Source organism: Cetorhinus maximus, chromosome 31, assembly GCF_964194155.1.
Source record: "Cetorhinus maximus chromosome 31, sCetMax3.hap1.1, whole genome shotgun sequence".
Classification (NCBI taxonomy): domain Eukaryota; kingdom Metazoa; phylum Chordata; class Chondrichthyes; order Lamniformes; family Cetorhinidae; genus Cetorhinus; species Cetorhinus maximus.
In genome coordinates this window covers 387,325-407,531 of record NC_135909.1, presented here as the reverse complement: position 1 = coordinate 407,531, position 20,207 = coordinate 387,325, and the positions used below count along the sequence as shown (strand labels likewise).

The 20,207-nt window shown below is 42.7% G+C and overlaps 2 protein-coding genes across 4 annotated transcripts in view; one reads left to right on the top strand and one right to left on the bottom strand.

Annotated features, from left to right (window-relative positions):
• The window catches only part of LOC144670180 (ADP-ribose glycohydrolase MACROD1-like), an 886,999-nt gene that overhangs the window by 557,427 nt on the left and 309,365 nt on the right, over positions 1–20,207 (bottom strand). The window lies entirely within an intron of this gene.
• LOC144670178 (leucine-rich repeat transmembrane protein FLRT1-like) overlaps positions 8,337–20,207 on the top strand; it is a 274,775-nt gene continuing 262,904 nt past the window's right edge. Inside the window, exon 1 of the mRNA XM_078532654.1 lies at positions 8,337–8,505. The gene's annotated coding sequence lies outside the window, so the exon portion shown is untranslated. The remainder of the gene's footprint in view (positions 8,506–20,207) is intronic.

Genomic DNA, 20,207 nt, shown 5'->3' with positions numbered 1-20,207 from the left:
GCCAGCTTTTGGGTGAGTCATTGAACTAAAGCCCTCATCTGCCCTCTCAGGTGAATGTAAAAGATCACATGGCACTATCTCGAAGGCCAGATGAGTTCTCCCCAGTCAGGGGGACAACATTCATCCCTCAACTAACATCACAAAAACAGATGATCTGGGTCGTTATCACATTGCTGTTTGTGGGAGCTTGCTGGGCACAAATTGGCTGTTGCATTTCAAAAGTACTTAATTAGTTATGAAGTGCTTTGGGATGTCGGTGGTCATGAAAGGTGCTAAATAAATGTAAGTCTTTTTTAAATTTTATTATGAATGACGATGCTTTTAGCCATGCCACACCTTGAAATTCCTTCACGAAACCACTCCACCTCTCTGCCTCCCTCTTCTTCAAAACCCAAATTTGGTTATCTGCCAATGTGGTTTGGCATCCATTTTTTGGTTTTGCCTCTGCAAAGCATTTTGGGAAGTTTTTCTATTTTAAGGGTGCTATTGCAAAGCAAGTTGATGTTATTTTGTCACCCCACATTTTCTCCCCAACTTCACGGGGAAGATATGCATGGGTTTATCAGAGAGAAATGTGATTTATTTGACAGAATTTACAGATACCATGTTAGTTCTACAGATTGCTGCTTACACAAATAAGATTAAGTCTGAGGCTAAGGCACCTCCAAGATGGCACCCAGGCAAGTTCAAAGCACTGCTGTGATGAATGACTGTGTCCTAGGATGCTTCAAAAACAATGGTCCACAATTGGCTGGAATGGAGTTCCTTGCTGTGTGCCTTGTTAGCTAGACGTTTTCCTTCACCTTTCAACTTTAAAAATCTTTGCACCCAAATTGCTGGACATTCAAGCTGATATCAGTGTGGCAAGGCAAGCAGGGCACCTAGGATATTGGAGAACCAACAATCTATCTCCTCCACCAATGAGATTTAAGGATTGAGAAAGGAAGAGGAACAACTGAGAAGAAAATAGAGTGAATTAGGATATAGAAAGAGAAATTAAGAGAGGGAAAGAAAGGGCAGAGGGAGAGAAAAAGAGAGAGAAAGAAAGGAAAAATAAGAAAAAAATTGAAACACTTAAAATTTAAGTTTTAAAAAGCAAAACCTCGAAGAACAATTTACTGTTTGCAGGAGTGAGACTGCATAGTTTATCCCTTTCTGGGCCAGAGGGGTTGACTGACATTGCAGGAAGATAAAACAAATGACTTACAATGGCCCTATGTCATTCGGTACGAACCCCTACTTTCTGCGGTGAACTTAATTGGCAGCTATTTCTTAGAACTGACAGGGAGGGCGAGGGTGAGCTGCCGTTTTTGGGTAGTTAACAGTGGAGCAGAACAAATCTTCCAGTAATTTGTAGTGAGCTGTGTGTCTTTTCCTTGTCAAAAATTTCCAAAAAACGTACACACCAATAACCAATAACATTAAATTCGCCATTATTTTTCCAGCAAATTCTGGCCCTTAGTAACTGATCAGGGAGTGGAGATACAAAATAGCAGATCACAAAAAAGAAAATATGCCAAGTAGGGGAGTACTTTTAGTGGCAGTGTTCATCTTAGATTTCCATTCTACTTAACCAGCACTCTCTAAAACATACATTAAGCTATAGGGAAATCTGTCAGAGAACTGTGATCCCAGAGGATTGGCCAAGGTAAAAAGGACCGCTTACAGCCCTGACCCACTGTGCATCCAAGCAAAAGAGTCAGGCTTTTTATACTTTTTGAAACAGAATATTCACTTTATTGCAGACTTGGCACATTTCTAACTAATAAAACCAAAGGAACAAAAAATCTTGGAGTCAGCATAAAGAAACTCCGATAAGGCAGAAAGTTCCCATTCCGTAAATATTTAGAACACTGGTGGATCTCTTGCATCAATGCTCATGGGATGAGTTTCCTTGGAGCTTCTCATCAGAACTCCACTAGAACTGTGGTTCAAACCCCGTTTCCACACACTCCTCTTTGCCAATAGACAAAGTGCTGAAATTACTTGGAAAAGAAGAATCACATACGTGAGACTTTGCTCTCATAAGATAAATGCAGTAGATCCATTTGATTTTAGAATGAGCAGCATGGTTTCTAAATGGGCAGCCTAAACATTTCAAAGGTGTTAACCGGGTTGCACGGTATGGATTGTAAATCTACATTTTCCACTTACACCTGTGGTTCAAATTGCGGAGGCATTAATTACTGAACTTCCAAAGCTTTGCGATGAACATTTTAATCAGCGAAGCAAACTTTTGCATTCAAACTATGATCGAGTCCATTTCAGAATCACAGAATTGTTACGGTGTGCACTCTTGCTCTTGCCAAAAATTAGCAGCCCAGGGTAGGAAAATATGGATGGCAAATGCAGTAAATACACAGCTCAAGCCAATGTTTGTTGGGCGTTCTTTCATTATGCCGCCTTGAACTTGGGTTAATTAGTCAGGTTAGTTAAAAGGTATGTCAACAACTGCTTCTCTTGGCAGGACCCAATCCAAAACAATAAGTCACATAAATGCTAATTAACTCACAACAGAATTTTGTTCGAGAGGTAATTTCACGGTCCAATTAGAGTTCTGCACTGATTTCTCTTCTCACTCATTTATCCCAGGCACAAAGCACTAGCACACCTGTGACTGAGTAGCTGTAAACAGAAGTAGCAGTCCCAAGACAGGGAGGTGGCGTGTAGCTGTGACTCCTGAGGAAAAGTGACTAATAAACAACTTGAGAAAGATGCAGAACCCAGACACCCATTTGAAGAGAATCTCTGGGTTTTGAACAACTTCTGGCATACAGAACACATAAAAATCTACTACCTAACATTCTTCTTCATCACTTTTATTTAGAAACAAATGGTCTCCTTTATATCTTCTCTTCTCCTTCAGGCATTGACTCTTGTTGGGCAACTGTTGCTTGAGCATTATTTACCTTTCTGTACCTACACAGAGTCTAGTTAACTGTGCTAAAATCGGGCTATAACGCTGGTAATGAATGTATCAGCGTGTTCATATAAATTCCACTGTCTGCTATGATAACAAAGACCTTAACCTGCTAAAAACTGTAAATTTAACAGTTCAATTTTACTCCTTTCAGCAAAATCAGAATAGCTATTCAGCCAAGGCATTCACTCTACTCTTTTAGCCTCTGGCAATGCGAAATCTTCTCATTAAATAGACCTTCTAGGCAACAGGTTTCCTTCCTTCGTGTTTTCAAGCAAGCTGTAATGTTTGCAAGGTGCCAAAAGGCTGCTGAAAAATTCTTTCCGAAGTGTTTGCTCACAGTGAGTGCAAGGAGCTTACAGAAGTCCAGAATGTGACGCAGAATGCTGTACACACGGAAGGCTGAGGTTAGTGGACCAGTGGATCAGGCTTGGGAATATAAGAAATTAGATTTCTAGTGCACCATATCATGTCCCCACAAATTTTCCAGAGGTATGTCATATATTTCCAATCGTGTTTCCAATCCTGCCACAGTACCAAAATGGCTCTTAAAGTCACAAACGACACCCTATGGACAGACTAGTGAAATGGGCAGCTACATTGCAGATGCAATTTAATGGATTACATGTGAGTTGATGCACTTTGGTAGGAACAATACAGAGAGGCAGAGTATAATCGAAAGGGTACTTTTTAAAATTATTTCATGGGAAGTGGGTGTCGCTGGCATGGCAAGCATCTGTTGTCCATCCCTAAGAGTCAAGCATATTGCAGACCAGGCCAGGTAAGGATGGCATATATCCTTCTCTAAAGGGCATTGGTGAACCAGATGGGTATTTTACAACAATCAATGATAGTTTCATGGTCACCATTACTGAGACTGCCTTTCAATTCCAGATTTTGTTAATTGAATTTAAATTCCACCAGCTGCGGTGGTGGGATTTGAGCCCATGGGTCTCTGAGTTACTAGCCCAATGACATTGCCAGTACATCACCACCCGCCTTCACATTGAGGGTACCCTCCATCATGTTGTGTGGCACTACCGCCGCGCTAAATGGGATAGATTTCGAACAGACCTAGCAACTCAAGACTGGGCATCCATGGGACACTGTGGGCCATCAGCAGAAGAATTGTGTTCGAACACAATCTGTACCCTCATGGCCCGGCATATCCCCCACTCTACCATTGCCATCAAGCTAGGGGAACAACCCTAGTTCAATGAAGAGTGCAGGAGAGCATGCCAGGAGCAGCACCAGACATACCTAAAAATGTGTTAACCTGGTGAAGCTATAACACAGGATTACTTGCGTGCCAAAGAGCATAAGCAGCAAGTGATAGACAGGGCTAAGCGATCCCACAACCAATGGATCAGATCCAAGCTCTGCGGTCCTGCCACATCCAGTCATGAATGGTACTGGACAATTAAACAACTCACTGGAGGAGGAGGCTCCACAAATATCCCCATCCTCAATGATGGGGGAGCCCATCACATCAGTGCAAAAGATAAGGCTGAAGCATTTGCTACAATCTTCAGCCAAAAGTGCCGAGTGAATGATCCATCTTGGCCTCCTCCAGAGGTCCCCAGCATCACAAATGCCAGTCTTCAGCCAATTCGATTCATTCCACATGAGTGAATCAAGAAATGGCTGAAGGCACTGGATACTGCAAAGGACATGGGTCCTGACAATATTCCGGCAATAGTACTGAAGACTTGTGTTCCAGAACTTGCTGCGTCCCTAACCAAGCTGTTGCAGTACAGCTACAACACTGGCATCTACCCGGCAATGTGGAAAATCGCCCAGGCATATCCAGTACACAAAAAGCAAGGAAAATCCAACCCAGCCAATTGCCGCCCCATCAGTCAACTCTCGGCCATCAGTAAAGTAATGGAAGGGGTCATCAACACTGCTATCAAGTGGCACTTCCTTAACAATAACCTGCTCATTGACGCCCAGTTTAGGTTCCGCCAGGCCACTCAGCTCCTGACCTCATTACAGCCTTGGTTCAAACATGGACAAAAGAGCTGACCTCCGAGGTGAGGTGAGAGTGACTGCCCTTGATATCAAGGCAGCATTTGACAGAATGTGGCATCAAGGAGCCCGAGCAAAACTGGAGTCAATGGGAATCAGGGGGAAAACTCTCCGCTGGTTGAAGTCATGCCTAGCACAAAGGGAGATGGTTGTGATTGTTGGAGGTCAGTCATCTTAGCTCCAGGACATCACTGCAGGAGTTCCTCAGGGTAGAGTCCTCGGCCCAATCACCTTCAGCAGCTGCATCAATGACCTTCCTTCCATCATATGGTCAGAAGTGGGGATGTTCGCTGATGATTGCACAATGTTCAGCACCATTCGCAACTCCTCAGATACTGAAGCACTCCATGTCCAAATGCAGCAAGACCTGGACAATATCCAGGCTTGGGCTGACAAGTGGCAAGTAGCACTTGCGCCACACAAGTGTCAGGCAATAACCATCTCCAACAAGAGAGAATCTAATCATTGCCCCTTGATGTTCAATGGTATGACCATCACTGAATCCCCCACTATCAACATCCTGGGGGTTACCATTGACTAGAAACTGAACTGGACTAGCCATATAAATACTGTGGCTACAAGAGCAGGTCAGAAGCTAGGAATCCTGCAGTGAATAACTCACCTCCTGACTCCCCAAGGCCTGTCCACCATCTACAAGGCACAAGTCAGGACTGGATGAGTGCAGCTCCCACAACACTCAAGGAGCTTGAAACCATCCAGGACAAAGCAGCCCGCTTGATTGGCACCAGATCCACAAACAGTCACTCCCTCCACCACCAATGCACAGTAGCAGCAGTGTGTACCATCTACAAGACGCACTGCAGGAATTCACCAAGGCTCCTTCAACAGCAACTTCCAAACCCACAACCACTACCATCTAGATGGACAAGGGCAGCAGATAGATGAGAACACTGCCACCTAGAAGTTCCCCTTCAAGTCACTCACCATCCTGTCTTGGAAATATATCGCCATTCCTTCACTGTCGCTGGGTCAAAATCCTGGAGCTCCCTTTCTAACAGCACTGTGGGTATACCCACGCCACATGGACTGCAGCGGTTCAAGAAGGCAGTTCACCACCACCTTCTCAAGGGCAACTAGGGATGGGCAATAAACGCTTGCCCAGCCAGCAAAGCCCACATCCTATGAATGAATAAAAAAAAATCCTCCTGAATTCTACTAATATCCTGTTCATTATTTACTACATTGCCTAGTTTGTATTATCCACAAACTTGGAAATTGTCCTCTGCCTAGCCCAGGTCATTTATATGTAGCCAGAAACGCAATGGTCCCTATAGTGACTCCTGGAGCACTCCAACTGCACACTTCTCCCCAGTCAAGAAAACATCCTTTCACCACTATTCTCTGCTTTCCAACCCTTTAGCCAATTGTGTACCCAAGTTACCAGCATCCCTTTAATGCCAAGTCTATTATGTGATACATTATCAAGTGCCTTTTGAAAACCCATATATACAACATTTACTGCATTACGTTTATTAATCCTCTCTATTACTTCATCAAAGAACTGAATCAGATTAGTCAGACACAATTTGCCTTTATAAATCCATGTTAACTGTTCCTTATTAACTTGTACTTCTTCAGGTGAGAATTTATTTTGTCCTTGCTAACCATTTCTAATAGTTTTCCCACCACTGACATTAGACTGGCCTGTAGTTACTAGGGTAATCCCTCCCCACTTCTGAATCGGGATGAAACATTTACAATCCTCCAGTCCTCTGACAAAACTCCCAGATTGAAGGAGGATTGAAAGATTGTGGTCAGAGCTTCTGCTATCTCCACCCTAGCTTCCTTCAGCAATCTAGGATGCATCCTATTTGGACTGGGGAACATGTTAATTCTGAGTGATGTCAACCTATCTAGTACCTTCTTTCTATCCAATTTCAATTTTTCAATATCATTGAATATCTTTACTCCCCCCCAACCTCTCCTACTTCGACATTAACTTCACCCTCATCATTTTTGAAGACAGATCCAAAATACTCAGAACCCCAATCACATCCCTCTGCCTCAAAAACATTTATTTTTCTGTCCCTAACCAGCCCCACCATTCTTTTAATTATCCTTGTGCTTTTAATGTGTTTATAAAAGTTTTTCAAGTTCCCTTTCGTGTTCCCTGCTAATCTTTTCTCATACTCTCTCTTCACCCTTATATCCTTTTTTCAATTTCCCTCCCCTGCACTCTATATTCTAACTGATTTTCGGCTGTATTCTGTACCTGCCATTTGTTATAAACCTCCTTTCAGTTCTATGTTAGCCCTTATTTTCTTTGTCATCCATGGCGTTCTAAACTCTGGATGCTTCCTCTTTCCTCCCCACGAAAATATATTTGGTTTGTAGCCAAAGAACCTCAATCTTGAAGGCCAACCGTTGCACATTTGCTGTTTTCTTGACCAATGTTTGTTTCCAGTTCACCTGTGTTCAATCCCTTCTTAAATCACTGAAACGGGTTTTCTTCCAGTTGGGTATTTTCACCTTTGATTTTTCTTTGTCCCTTTCCATAACTACTTTCAACTTAATTATATTATGATCACGATTATTTAGATGTTTTCCCATTGCAACGCCCTCCACTTGCCCAACTTAATTCACCAGAACTGGATTTAGCACTGCTTCTTTCATCAGCGGGCTAGAAACATATTAAGAACCTTCTCCTGTACACATCTTAGGGATTTTTCACCTCCTTGCCCTTTACTCTGCTTTTTCCACAGTCTATATTGGGGATAAGAGAGCTATTTCACAGAATCACAGAATGATTACAGCACAGAAGGAGGCCATTTAGCCCATTGTGCCTGCACTGGCTCAATTTAGGGTGTTAATTGGCTAAATTCCCATAAGACTTTGCACTGTCTACATAGTCATACATGTACAAGTTTTTATAGAATGGAACAGATCTGTCCTTACTTAATGGAATTTTTTTATCTCTGTTATCAATTTTATCTCTATTGGTTATCTTTGCTTCTCTCATCTAAATTCTCCATACCAATGCACCATGTCTGTGAAATGTGATAGACAATAGGATGAATCGTAGTGTTGTTGCACCAATTATACTCAAGGTTTTGCCTGATTATGTTGGGAGATCAAGGAGAAATTTTATAGGATTTTTTTTTTTGGAAGTTTTGAAAACAAGTGGGAGATTGACAAAATATAACTTAGCTCATGAGATTAAAGACACTGAAGAAATTATACAACAGTACCAGTCACACATGGCCTGCTGACAGCAATGGTTTAATTGACTAAACACCCTAATCCTGGTCCATTTCCTTCTATTGTTGTATGATTGTTTCGGTAGCCAGGTCAAAGCTTTCCTGACTACAGCTCAAGGTTGACAGGAAAGGCGGTGAAGTCATTTGCTTCTACTGAAGAGCCAAGGCTCATTATGTAGGACACTGAAAAGTCAGCAAGAGTAAAAGGGATGAGGTAAATCAGGAAGTAGTCATTATGTGAAGCCAAGCTGGAGCTTAAAAACTCTAGATTGCAGAAGGTAAGGAAAGACTGAAGATGGGTAAGGAGTTGCTGATTACTGAGCACTGCTGCATGAGTTGGTGAGTGATTTTGTGCCTTACCCAGGTGTTTGTCAGTTCGTGAATAGAAAATACTAGATAAAGTCAATTTTCCATTAAATCTAAAAGGAGAAAACTCAACGATACAGTAAATGGTTGAAAAATTACTTTCCATTTTGTGCCCAAACAATATTCCCGACAACATGCTGTTGTTGTTTTGAAAAGTATGTGATTTCCGTTACAGAAAACTAATAGATTTTGCACACCAGCTGTGAATGCCTGTACTTGGTGCACAGGATAAGCTGGTAATACACCAAGGTTTAGCAAAGAAATACGGAGGAAAGTGATAAAGATATTTACAGCGTACGTTGGAAAACTGCTTCACAATTTCTACCACTAATAACTTACATGGTCCAATTTTTATTCATTTGGTTAAAAGAACAGTAATGTTGTGTAAAATATTTAGCCAACAATATTGTCCATGAAGTAAGAGCAGTGAGTTATAATGGCTAAGTAAATGAAATGAATGCCTTGCAATCAGATGAGCTACACAGACCAGAAGGTCTCAGACTGCTGAGTTAGCTCACCTCAAACAGAGCAGCAGTTGGGAGCTCAATGACCCCAAACGAGGGAAAATAAAAATCATCCAAGGTTTCTGCTGGCAACTGCTAACGAACAACTCATGTTAGAACATGCAGGTAGTGGGTGGGAACAAGATCTGGCTCAGTTGTGATCCCCTCTATTATCTAGCTCACATCTGAAATCAAAAGCCACCTGAGTGAGTTAAAAGAGTGCAGTCAGTGCTTTGGAATTGTATGATTCCTCATATGCAAGAGCAGATTATGCAACAGACTATTTGCCATTACTCTTTATGGGTGTCAGTCCCAAAGTTGCCACTTTGCCCAAGTGGCCAATAAAATGCATGGGTTTCAAATTGCCCTCCCGATGTGCACAGACAGTTCCAGCAAGATTCGCTGGATAACGATCAAAAATTCTGAATGATTTTACCCCCTCTAACCCTGAGAGGACATGGAATGACAGTCAACTGTGGCCTGTTGAGATCAGCCCAGTGGAACTGGTCAGTCAGCAAATTGAAATGCCTGGAGAATGCAGAATTAGAAAGCCTGAGCTGAGTCTCACAGCGCACAATAGGGATAAAGGGGCCTTTTCAAGTTTGGCAAGCAGTAATTAATAGAGTGCCGCAAGAATCAGTCCTGGGGCCTCAGCTATTTACAATCCATATTAATGACTTAGATGAAAAGACCTGGGGTAATGTATCCAAGTTTGCTGATGATACAAAACCACAAAGGGACACAGTCTTGGGATAAGTGGTCGATCATTTATGACTGAGATGAAATTTCTTCACTCAGAGGCTTGTGACTGTTTAGAATTCTTTACTCCAGAGAGCTGAGGATGCTCATTGAAACATAAGAAACAGGAACAGGAGTAGGCCATTTGGCCTCTCACGCCTGCTCCGCCATACAATAAGATCATGGCTGATCTGCTTGTGTTTTGAATTCTGCATTCCCATCTACCCCGATAACCGTTGATTCCCTTGCCTAACAAGAATCTATCTACCTGTGCCTTAAAAATATTCAATGACTCCGCCTCCACCGCCTTCTGAGGCAGAGAGTTCCAAAGTTGCACAACTTCTGAGAGAAAAAATTTCTCCTTATCTCTGTCCTAAAAAGGCGACCCCTAATTTTAAAACAGTGCCCCCTAGTTCTGGACTCACCCACAAGAGGAAACATCCTTTCCACATCCACCTTGTCAAGACTGTTCAGGATCTTGTGTACATCAATCAAATCACCCCTCAACTCTTCTAAACGCTAGTGGAAACAAGGCCAGCCTGCTCAAGCTTTCCTCATAAAACAACCCACTCATTCAGGTATCAATCTCGTAAACCTCCTCTGAACTGCCTCCACCGTATTTATATCCTTCCTTAAATAAGGAGACCAAAACTGCACACAAAATTCGAGGTGCAGTCTCACCAATGCCCTGTATAACTGAAGCATTACATCCTTACTTTTATGTTCAATTCCTCTCATAATAAAGGATAGCATTCCATTAGCCTTCTAAATTACTTGTGTACCTGTTTACTAACTTTTTGTGACTCCTGCACTAGAACACCTAGATCCCTCTGCACCTCAGAATTATGCAGCTGTTTTCCATTTAAGTAATATTCTGCTTTTTTATTCTTCCTGCCAAAATGAACAACTTCACATTTTCCCACATTAAACTCCATTTTCCAGATCTTTGCCCACTCACTCAACCTATCTATACCCGTCTGCAACCTCATGTCCTTTTCACAACACATTTTCCTACTTATCTTTGTGTCATCTGCAAATTTAGCTACCATGCCATCACTCCCCTCATCTAAGTCATTGATGTATATCTAAGGCTGAGATAGACAGATATTTGATCTTCCAGGGAATCAAGGGGTATGGGGAATGGGCAGGAAAGTGGAGCTGAGGCCAAATCAGCTACGATGGTATTAAATGGCAGAGACAATGGGGGAGACGATGGCATAGTGGTATTGTTGTAATCCAGAGATCCAGGGTAATGCTCTGGAGACCCGGGTTTGAATCCGGTAGATGGTAGAATTTGAATTCAATAAAAAAAATTTGGAATTAAAAGTCTAATGATGACCATGAAACCATTGTCGATTGCTGTAAAAAAATAACCCATCTGGTTCACAGTTCACTAATGCCCTTTAGGGAAGGAGATCTGCTGTGGGCCTACATGTGACTCCAAGCCCACAGCAATGTGGCTGACTCTTAAATGGCCTCTGAACAACGGCAATTAGGGATGGGCAATAAATGCTGGCCTAGCCAGCGATGTCCACATCCCATGAATAAATTTTTTAAAAAGCAGGCATGAGGGGCCAAATGGTCTATTCCTGCTCCTATTTCTTATTATAGTCTGATAGTGTGACTCCCAACTCAGGGATTTCCCCAGTCTGATGGCACCTCTGTCACACAGCCATTCAGTCAGTTGTAGCCGTCTGCAAATAAGTCAAGCTCTAACAGAATGATTTTTCAGCTTTGTCTATGAGGCAGTCAAACAGCAGAGCTCCAGAGCTGACTGGCAGCCCTGTGGACTGGGGAGATTATGGATGCCTGCAAATAAATTTTAGCTTCTCATTTGGCAGTTTTGTTAGGTTGAGAAGCTGGAAAGCAGAGAATGCTTGGAACAAGTGGCAGAATTTGAAAAGGTAGGAGTTACTTTATCAAGGAGCGAAAAACAAACTGAATAACTAGTGAAAAAAACTCAGCTCCACTGAGTACACTGAACAGCCAAGGAGTGGCATTGGAACTCCTGAGGAAAGAGATTATCAGGCTTGTGGGCAACAGTTGAGTATTTGTAAACAAACTTGACCACCTGCACAGAATGAGAACTTTGTGATCAGTATCGTTCAGCTAACTCACAGACCTAACCAACTGAGTCAGGAGAGACATCTAAAAAAAACTATAAACGGCATTTCGAAAACACTCAACGTGAAATAGCTCATTTCTGAGCACCAACTATAGCAACCTGTTTGGCTTCAGCATCACTGGACCAAAGGAAAGGGAAATAAGTTATCCAAAGTCTAAAGGAGGTGCAGGAGCAGAGGGCCTTGGCAGTACAGGTGCACAAATCATTGACGGTGGTAGGGCAGTTTGAGGAAACATATGAGATACTGGGCTTTGTTAATAGAAGCATAAAGTATGAAAACAATAAACCTGCATACAACACTGATTCGGTCTCAACTGGAGTATTGTGTCCATTCCTGGGCACCGCAATTTAGAAAAGATGTGAAGGCATTAGAGAAGATACAGGAAAGATTCACAAGAATGATTCCAGTTATGCGGATAGATTGGAGAAGTTGGGGCTGTTCTCCTTGGAAAAAAGGATATTTAGAACAAAGAACAAAGTACAACACAGGAACAGGCCCTTCGGCCCTCCAAGCCTGCACCGATCATATTGCCTGTCAAACTAAAACACTTTGCACTTCCGGGGTCCGTATCCCTCTATTCCCATCCTATTCATGTATTTGTCAAGCTGCCTCTTAAACACCACTATCGTACCTGCTTCCACCACCTCCTCTAGCACCGAATTCCAGACACTCACTACCCTGTGCATAAAAGACTTGCCCCACACATCTCCTCTAAAGTTTTCTCCTCTCACCTTAAATCTATGTCCCCTAGTAATTGACTCTTCCACCCTGAGAAAAAGCTTCTATCTACTCTGTCCATGCCACTCATAATTTTCCAATATTCCAAGTGTGGCCTAACCAAGGTTCTATACAGCAGCAGCATGACTTCCCAGCTTTTATACTCAATATCCCCTTGATCGAGGGGTCTGGGTCTGGGCAAAGTAGACAGGGAGGAAATATTTCCATTGGTGAAAGGATCAAGAACCAGGGACACAGATTTAGGGTGATTGGCAAAAGAAGCAATGGCGACATGAGGAATTTTTTTTCTCCTGCAGCGAGTGGTTAGGATCTGGAATGCACTGCCTGAGACAGGTTCAATCGTGACTTACAAAAGGAAATTGGATAATTATCTGAGGACAGAATGTTTTCAGGGCTATAGGGAAAGGACAAGGGAATGGGACTAGGTGAGTAACTTTTGCAGAGTGTCGGCATAGATACAAAAGTCCTTCCATGCTGTAAATTATTCTATAATTCTACGACACAAAGTTCCCATTCTTGATTGTTATCTTGTGAGTCCTGCTGGAAAGTAGAAGTTTTATGGGTATCAGGTGGGAACAGGATTGAGCTCGGCTGTGATGGTCTCCACAGTACAGACTGCTGACAATTAATGCCCTGGTTCAATGGTGAAGAACAGCTCCCTGAGTGAGTTATCTGAGGACTGCTAGAGCCTACCATACACAAGCAGCAGTCAATACCTTTAGAAGAAGAAGATTGGCAGGAAAAATTGTTTTTTTAATTAATGATTTTTCACTTATTATTGGGCATTCCAGACAATGTTGTTCATGAATCATTGGAATCTTAGCAAGCTGAAGTAAAATGCATATTTCACATTAGTCCTTTCTGTATTTTATTTATCACTGAAGTTAAAGCGATGGCCAGCTGGAGATTCAGACATGAACACTTGCACATGTCACTTTCCCACAGGGTGAATTCCTGATCTCGGCTACTAGAGCTGAACTGAAAGGATAGTTTATTTATTTTCTTCCTTTTATTCCTGGAAATACAGCATGTTTTCTACCTGACAATGAGTGATATGATCATTGCTCGGAGCAGCCCACGCTGAAATCCCTCACCTGTCTTAAGAGCCTTGCCTTAGTTCTTCACCTTTCCATTAAGCTGTCAGAAATGCACACACGCTTTTTCTCTCAGAGGACACGCTTCGTACAGCTCAACTGCCGCAACACAAAACACAGCAGCACCTCCATTATGAAAGAGGAAAAGACAAAGCAGGAAACTTCAAAGCAGGCTTCAACCTGGCCGTACCAACAGCATTGTCTGCATCAACAACAACTTGTGTTTATATTGCACCTTTAATGTAGTGAAACAACTACTCACAGGCGCATAATCACACAAAAACTGATGCCTAGCCAAAGGAGGAGGAGATATTAGGACAGGTGGCTAAAAGCTTGGTTAAAGAGATAAGCTTAATGGATGGCCAAAGGAGGAGAGAGAGGTGGAAAGGTTTGAGTGAGGGAATTCCAGAGCTTAGGGCCTAGAAGAATGAAAAAAGCTGCCAATGAAATAAATTATCCACCAGCATAAAGAAGCAAAGAGTTTACCACTCTGTCTAATGTAGAACAGGATAATAGCTGTCTTCTTAGCTTTTTAAATAGTTTATCATGAAATTGGAATATTTATGTTATTAATATTACAGCTTTAAGCAGATTATTCAATATGGTTCAATGACTCAAATTAATAAAATATATTTCAAAAAGCAATTTTTAGATGGACAGCTCACCTGTTTGTTTGGGAGTTGGGGGTAGGGGTGGGGGGAGGGTGCAGCTCCCCAGTTTAAAGGAAAGGGGACTTAAACATCAGTTTGGGGACAGGCAGATCGTCAATCTGGTGGCAGGCATCTCACTGGTTTAGGGACTGGGGGCTCGCTGGTTTGGGGGCAGGGTGGGGTGGGGGGGGGGGGGGTGGAGAGAGGTGGGTGACTTGATGGTTTAGGGGCAGGAGGCTCACTGGTTTAAAGGAAAGGGGGTTTAGTCATCGATTTGGAGAGGGGCGGCTTGCCGGTTTGGAGAGGGGCGGCTCGCCGGTTTGGAGAGGGGCGGATCGCCGGATTGGAGGCGGCAAGCTTGCTGGTTTGTGGACAGGAGGCTTACTGGTTTAGGGGTGGGGGGCTCGATGAGTTGGGGTGGTTGGGGGAGACTTGCTGGTTTAGGGGTGGGGGCTCGCCAGTTTAAGGGCAAGAGCCTTGCTGGTTTAGGGGCAGGAGGCTCGCATAGTTTGGAGGGGGAGATGGGGGAGACTCACCAGTTCAGAGGTGGTGGGCTTGCTGGTTTAGGGACGGGGTCTCGCCGATTTAGGGGTGGGGGGTTGCCTATTTAGGGGCTTGAGGCTTGCCAGTTCTATTTAAACATTGTCCAGGCCTCATAATGGTTCCATACTATCTGCTCCTGAAACATCGGGACAGATAATGCAATATGGAAGCCCAAAATCTATCCCACTGTGTGCAACACTTTGAGGTATTTCAAAGAGATTAGTTGCTTTAGAAATGCTATTACTTTTAATATCATTGGATCACTGATAAAATAATATCAGGAATGACAATTGCTTCTAGCAACATACTAAAATTCCAGTGACCCTCACTGAACAGTTCATTTGAAATTTCTTGTGTAAATCAAAAAGGAATGACTTGATGATGCTAAGCTTGGCTTTTAAAATCTGAAATATCGTAGGAGAAAAGCCTGAAGAAAGTAAAGTGTTCCACAATAATAAGGTTTTGGTAAAATATTAACTGCTGTATAAAAGCCTGCACAATGAGTTTAATTTAAACCCAGCATACGACAGGAGAAAGCGTTGTGAAGAATAATGTTGGTGGTGATTAGGAGGAACGAGTGAGGAAAGTTTAGAGTGGCAATGACCAATGACAAAGTGTTGTTGATAAAATAAGAAGGGACAAGAATCATGATTGTCGAGAGGATGTGTTTGGAGGCTTGAGGCAAGAAAGGGATCACAAATCAGTGTGTGAGAACAATGTTTCAAGAGTTACCCCAGGTATGAAAGCAGTATTCTGTGCATGGATAGACTTGGCCTTTGTAAAGAATTAAAGATTACCGAGAAGAAAAGTTTTTAAACCAGTACCGAACTTGCCAAACAATTCTTCAGCCTTCACAGTTAACACTGTAGTAAATGGCTGAGATATGGAAACGGCTTTAGGTCAGGAATTTAAAACGTGCTACCATTCAAACATGCTCGACCAATATTTTAATGGAGTTATGTAATAAACTGGTTAATGCCTATGTTAAAAATATTGAAGAGTGAGATTTAATATGAGTGTATTGTATGATAACATATCCAAAAATAACTTTTATATTTTTATCTCACACAACTAGTCAAAAATTGTTTTGCACAGGGAATGCCAGCAGTGACTGTTTCTTTTGAGAGCACAACTCGTCTTTTTTTAAGGTGTGGAGTTCCACTGAGATTAGCTATAACAAAAATCTGATGATGTAACTCGCGTGGGTGTCACACATATCTCCAAAGTATTCTGGTCCCTAGATTCTGTGGGTTTCTCAACTTAATTAGTCTAAGGAGCTTTCAGGATCAGGGTAACTAAATAGAATGATGCTTCTCTCACCCCCGCAGCTGTAAGAATTTTTAAAGAGACTGGAGGGACAGCATTGGCAACTCTTGCCAGCTAAATATGTCCGTAAGTTGTGCTGAAATGGATAATTTGCTGGCAGCCAAGCCATGACTAGATTACACGATCACATCACACACACACACAGACACACACACACACAGACACAGACAGACACACAGACAGACACACACGCACGCAGCAGCAATGTTTTATATTCATAACACCTATAGCATGCTTTCAACTGGAAAAAACATACATTTTAATGAGAACTTTTGTCATTTGTTTACACCTTCAATGATTGGAGGGATTATATTTGGTGGTGGCACTTTGTTATTTGGATTGAATTCATTATTTAAAAGTGACTTTTGTTCTTGCTGGCATTTCCAAACATCAGCATCCCAAATGTTGTTAACTCTAAATCTGGCAAATTGGAAAAGTGGCACTGAGTGTTTTTACCTCTCACAAAAATTCATTCCCTTCAGGGAAATCAGAATTATTTCAAACAATTTATCACCATTGCCCTACCAATGAAGTGATGCAATAAACTGCTGCTGATGGTGAGACTCATGGGTTTCAACCATGTGGCCACAAAATGAACAGAGCCTGGTAAACAACTTGTGTTTGTATCACACCCTGAAGAAGAAAACTGAGAAGCTGTCATTACAATCTTCAACCAACTTGGCAATTTCACAAGGGAAAAAAAATTTCCTCTATCTCAAAGGAAATGTTATATTAGGGGGAATTAAGAAAAAAAAGCAAAGGCTGGTGGCCTTGAATGAGTGTTTATCTGAAGATCAGCATAAAGGTATTTAACACATTAACAGTAACCACAACAACCTCTTGCATTGACAAAGCACCTTTAATAGTGATAAACGGTCAAAGGCACTAAGAAGTTATGCCACGACACAGATGGAGATCTGACCTCAGTTTTGGTCTCCTTACCTGCAAGGAAGGATAAATTTACCTTAGCAGGAGTGCAACAAAATGTTCACCATACTGATTAATGAGATGAGGGGATTGTCCTATGAGGGGAGATTGAGCAGATTAGGCCAGTATGCCCTCGAGTTTAGAAGAATGAGAGATGTTCTCATTGAAATATAAAAATTCTTTAAGGGGCTTGACAAGGTAGATGCTGGGAGGATGTTTTCCCTTTAGGAGGTTAGAACTAGGGATCACAGCATCCAAATTAGGATTTGGCCATTTAGGACTGAGGTGAGGAAGACTTTCTTCAAGAGGTTGTGAATCTTTGGAATTCTCTACCCCAGAGGATGGTGGGATGCTCAGTCATTGAGTGTATACAAGACAGAGGCCAATAAATTTTTGGTTACTGAGGGAATCAGGAAATATGTGGATAATGTGGGAAGGTGGAGTTCAGATACAAGATCAACCATGATGCTATTGAATGATGAAACAGTCTCGAGGGCCTGAACAGCCAACTCCTGCTCCTATTTCTTATGATGATGAGATAATAGGGAGGGTGAAAAATGCCTAGTCAAAGAGATGCAAGGATTCAAAGGAGGACATAAGAACAGAAAATGCTGGAAATACTCAGCAGGTCAGGCAGCACATGTGAAGAGAGATGCAGATTTAACGTTTCAGGTCGAAATCCTTTCATGAGGACTTAAAGAGGAGAGGCAGAGATGTTCAGTGAGAGAATTCCATGGCTTATGGCCTAGGTAGCTGATTGCACAGTAAATTTCAGAGGTCGGGGAGAGATGCAGGAAGGGGAAAGCAGGCTGAAGGAAGTTACAAAGAAACAGAGGAGCAATGTCACAAGAGAATTTAAACGAAAGGATGAAAATCTTAAATTAGCCACTTTCGGGGACCAGGAGCCAATGCAGATCAGTAAGGTCAAGGGTGATGGAGCTACTAGAAATATGCTGGTTGGTCAGCAGAGCAAAGTCAGTAGAATCAAATAAATATAAAAGTCTGCCAGGGACACAGGGATGCAAACACAGCAGGGTATTGGGAACTATTACATTTTGCGATCATGAGATTCAGTATGACATTGGGTAGTTTCACACTTTTGTCAACAAACCTCTTCCATCAACAAAATGACAGTGGGCCCCCAAAATGTCTACTTAAGTGGTTAGAACTTTAATAAGATGCAGGTTCATTCACAACTGCTAAACATACGAGGACATTTAATTCCATAAATAAAATAAAGTTTGATTAAACTTTATTTCTTATGCAAATTACTTGGAATTACTCCATTATTAATTGGTTCCCTCAGGGTCTAACCCTGACTTTGTTATCAAACATGCTGACAAGAGCGGTGTTGTTGTCTAGAGTACCAACCTCTACCTTGCAGAAGCTGAGCGCCAACTCTCAGACACTTCTTCCTACCAACACCCCACCACCGAACATCAAGCCATTGTTTCCAGAACTGTCACCAACCGTGATCTCCTCTGGAGATCTCCTATCCACAGCCTCCAACCTCATAGTCCCAAAACCCGGACAGGTTGCTTCTACCTCCTTCTCAAAATCCACAAACAGGTCTGTTCTAGTAGGCCCATTATTTCAGCCTGTTCCTGTCCCACTGAACTGACTTCTTCCTATCACTACTCTGTTTTTTTCTCCCCTTCCCACCTGCATTTGTGGTTCTTCTGGCACCCTATGTCATTTCAACAATTTCCAGTTTCCTGGCCCTAACTGCCTCCTCTTCACTACGGACATCAGATCACTCATCAGGACAGACTGAGGACTGTCTGCTTCTTCCTTGAACAGAAGCCTGAACAGTCCCCATCCACCACCACCCTCCTCCTCTGCCTGGCTGAACAATTTCTCATTTAACATGTCTCACTTCCTCCAAATGAAGGATGTGGCTATGGGTACCCACAAGGACCCGAGTTATGCCTATCTTTTTATGGGATATGTGGAACATTCCTTGTTCCAGTCCTACTCAGGCCCCCTTCCACAACTCCTTTTCTGGTAGAACAATGACTATCGATGCTGCTTCCTGCTCTCATCTAGAACTGGAAATATTCATCAATTTTGTCTAATTCATCAGTTTTGTTTCCAATTTCCACCCCTCTATCACCTTCACATAATCCATCTCTGACACTTCCCTTCCTTGCCTCCATTTCTGGGGATAAATTGTCTACTAATATTCATTAGAAGCCTACTGACTCCTACAGCAACCTCGGCTACACTTCCTCACACTCTGCTTCCAATAAAGGCTCCATTCCATTCTCCCAGTTTCTCCGTCACAACTGTTCTGATGATGCTACCTTCCACAATGGCATTTCCGACATGTCTTCCTTTTTCCTCAACCAAGGATTCTCGCTGCACTGCGGTTGATGGGGCACTCAACCATGTCTGACCCGCTTCCCGCACTTCTGCCCTCACCCATTCCCCTCCCTCCCAGAACCACGATAGGGTTTCTCTTGTCTTCACTCTCCACCCCACCAGCCTCTGAATTCAAATCATCATCCTCCCCCATTTCCACCAACTCCAGTATGATGCCACCACCAAACACATCTTTCCTTGCTCTATCCTCTCATCCTACTCCAAAAGGACGGTTCCCTCTGCGACACCCCAGTCCACTCCTCTAACACCCCCAGCACCTCATCCCCTTCTCACCGCGCCTTCCCATGCAGTCAGAGGGGGTGTAACACCTGCCCCTTTACCTTCTTTCTCCTCACTGTCCAGGTCTCAGCACTCCTTCCCGCTGAAGTGGTGATTTACTTGTATTTCTTTCAATTTAGTCTACCGCAGTCTCTGCTCATAATGCAGTCTCCTCTACACTGGGGAGACAAAACACAGGCTGGGTGGCCGCTTTGCAGAACACCTCTGCTCAGTCAGCAAGCATGACCCCGACTCTCTGGTCACTTGCCATTTCAGTTCATCATCTTGCTTTCACGCTAACTTTTCTGTCCTTGGCCTGCATTGTTCTGGAGGAACATCACCTCATCTTTCGATTAGGCATTTTACAGCCTTCTGGACTCAACATTGAGT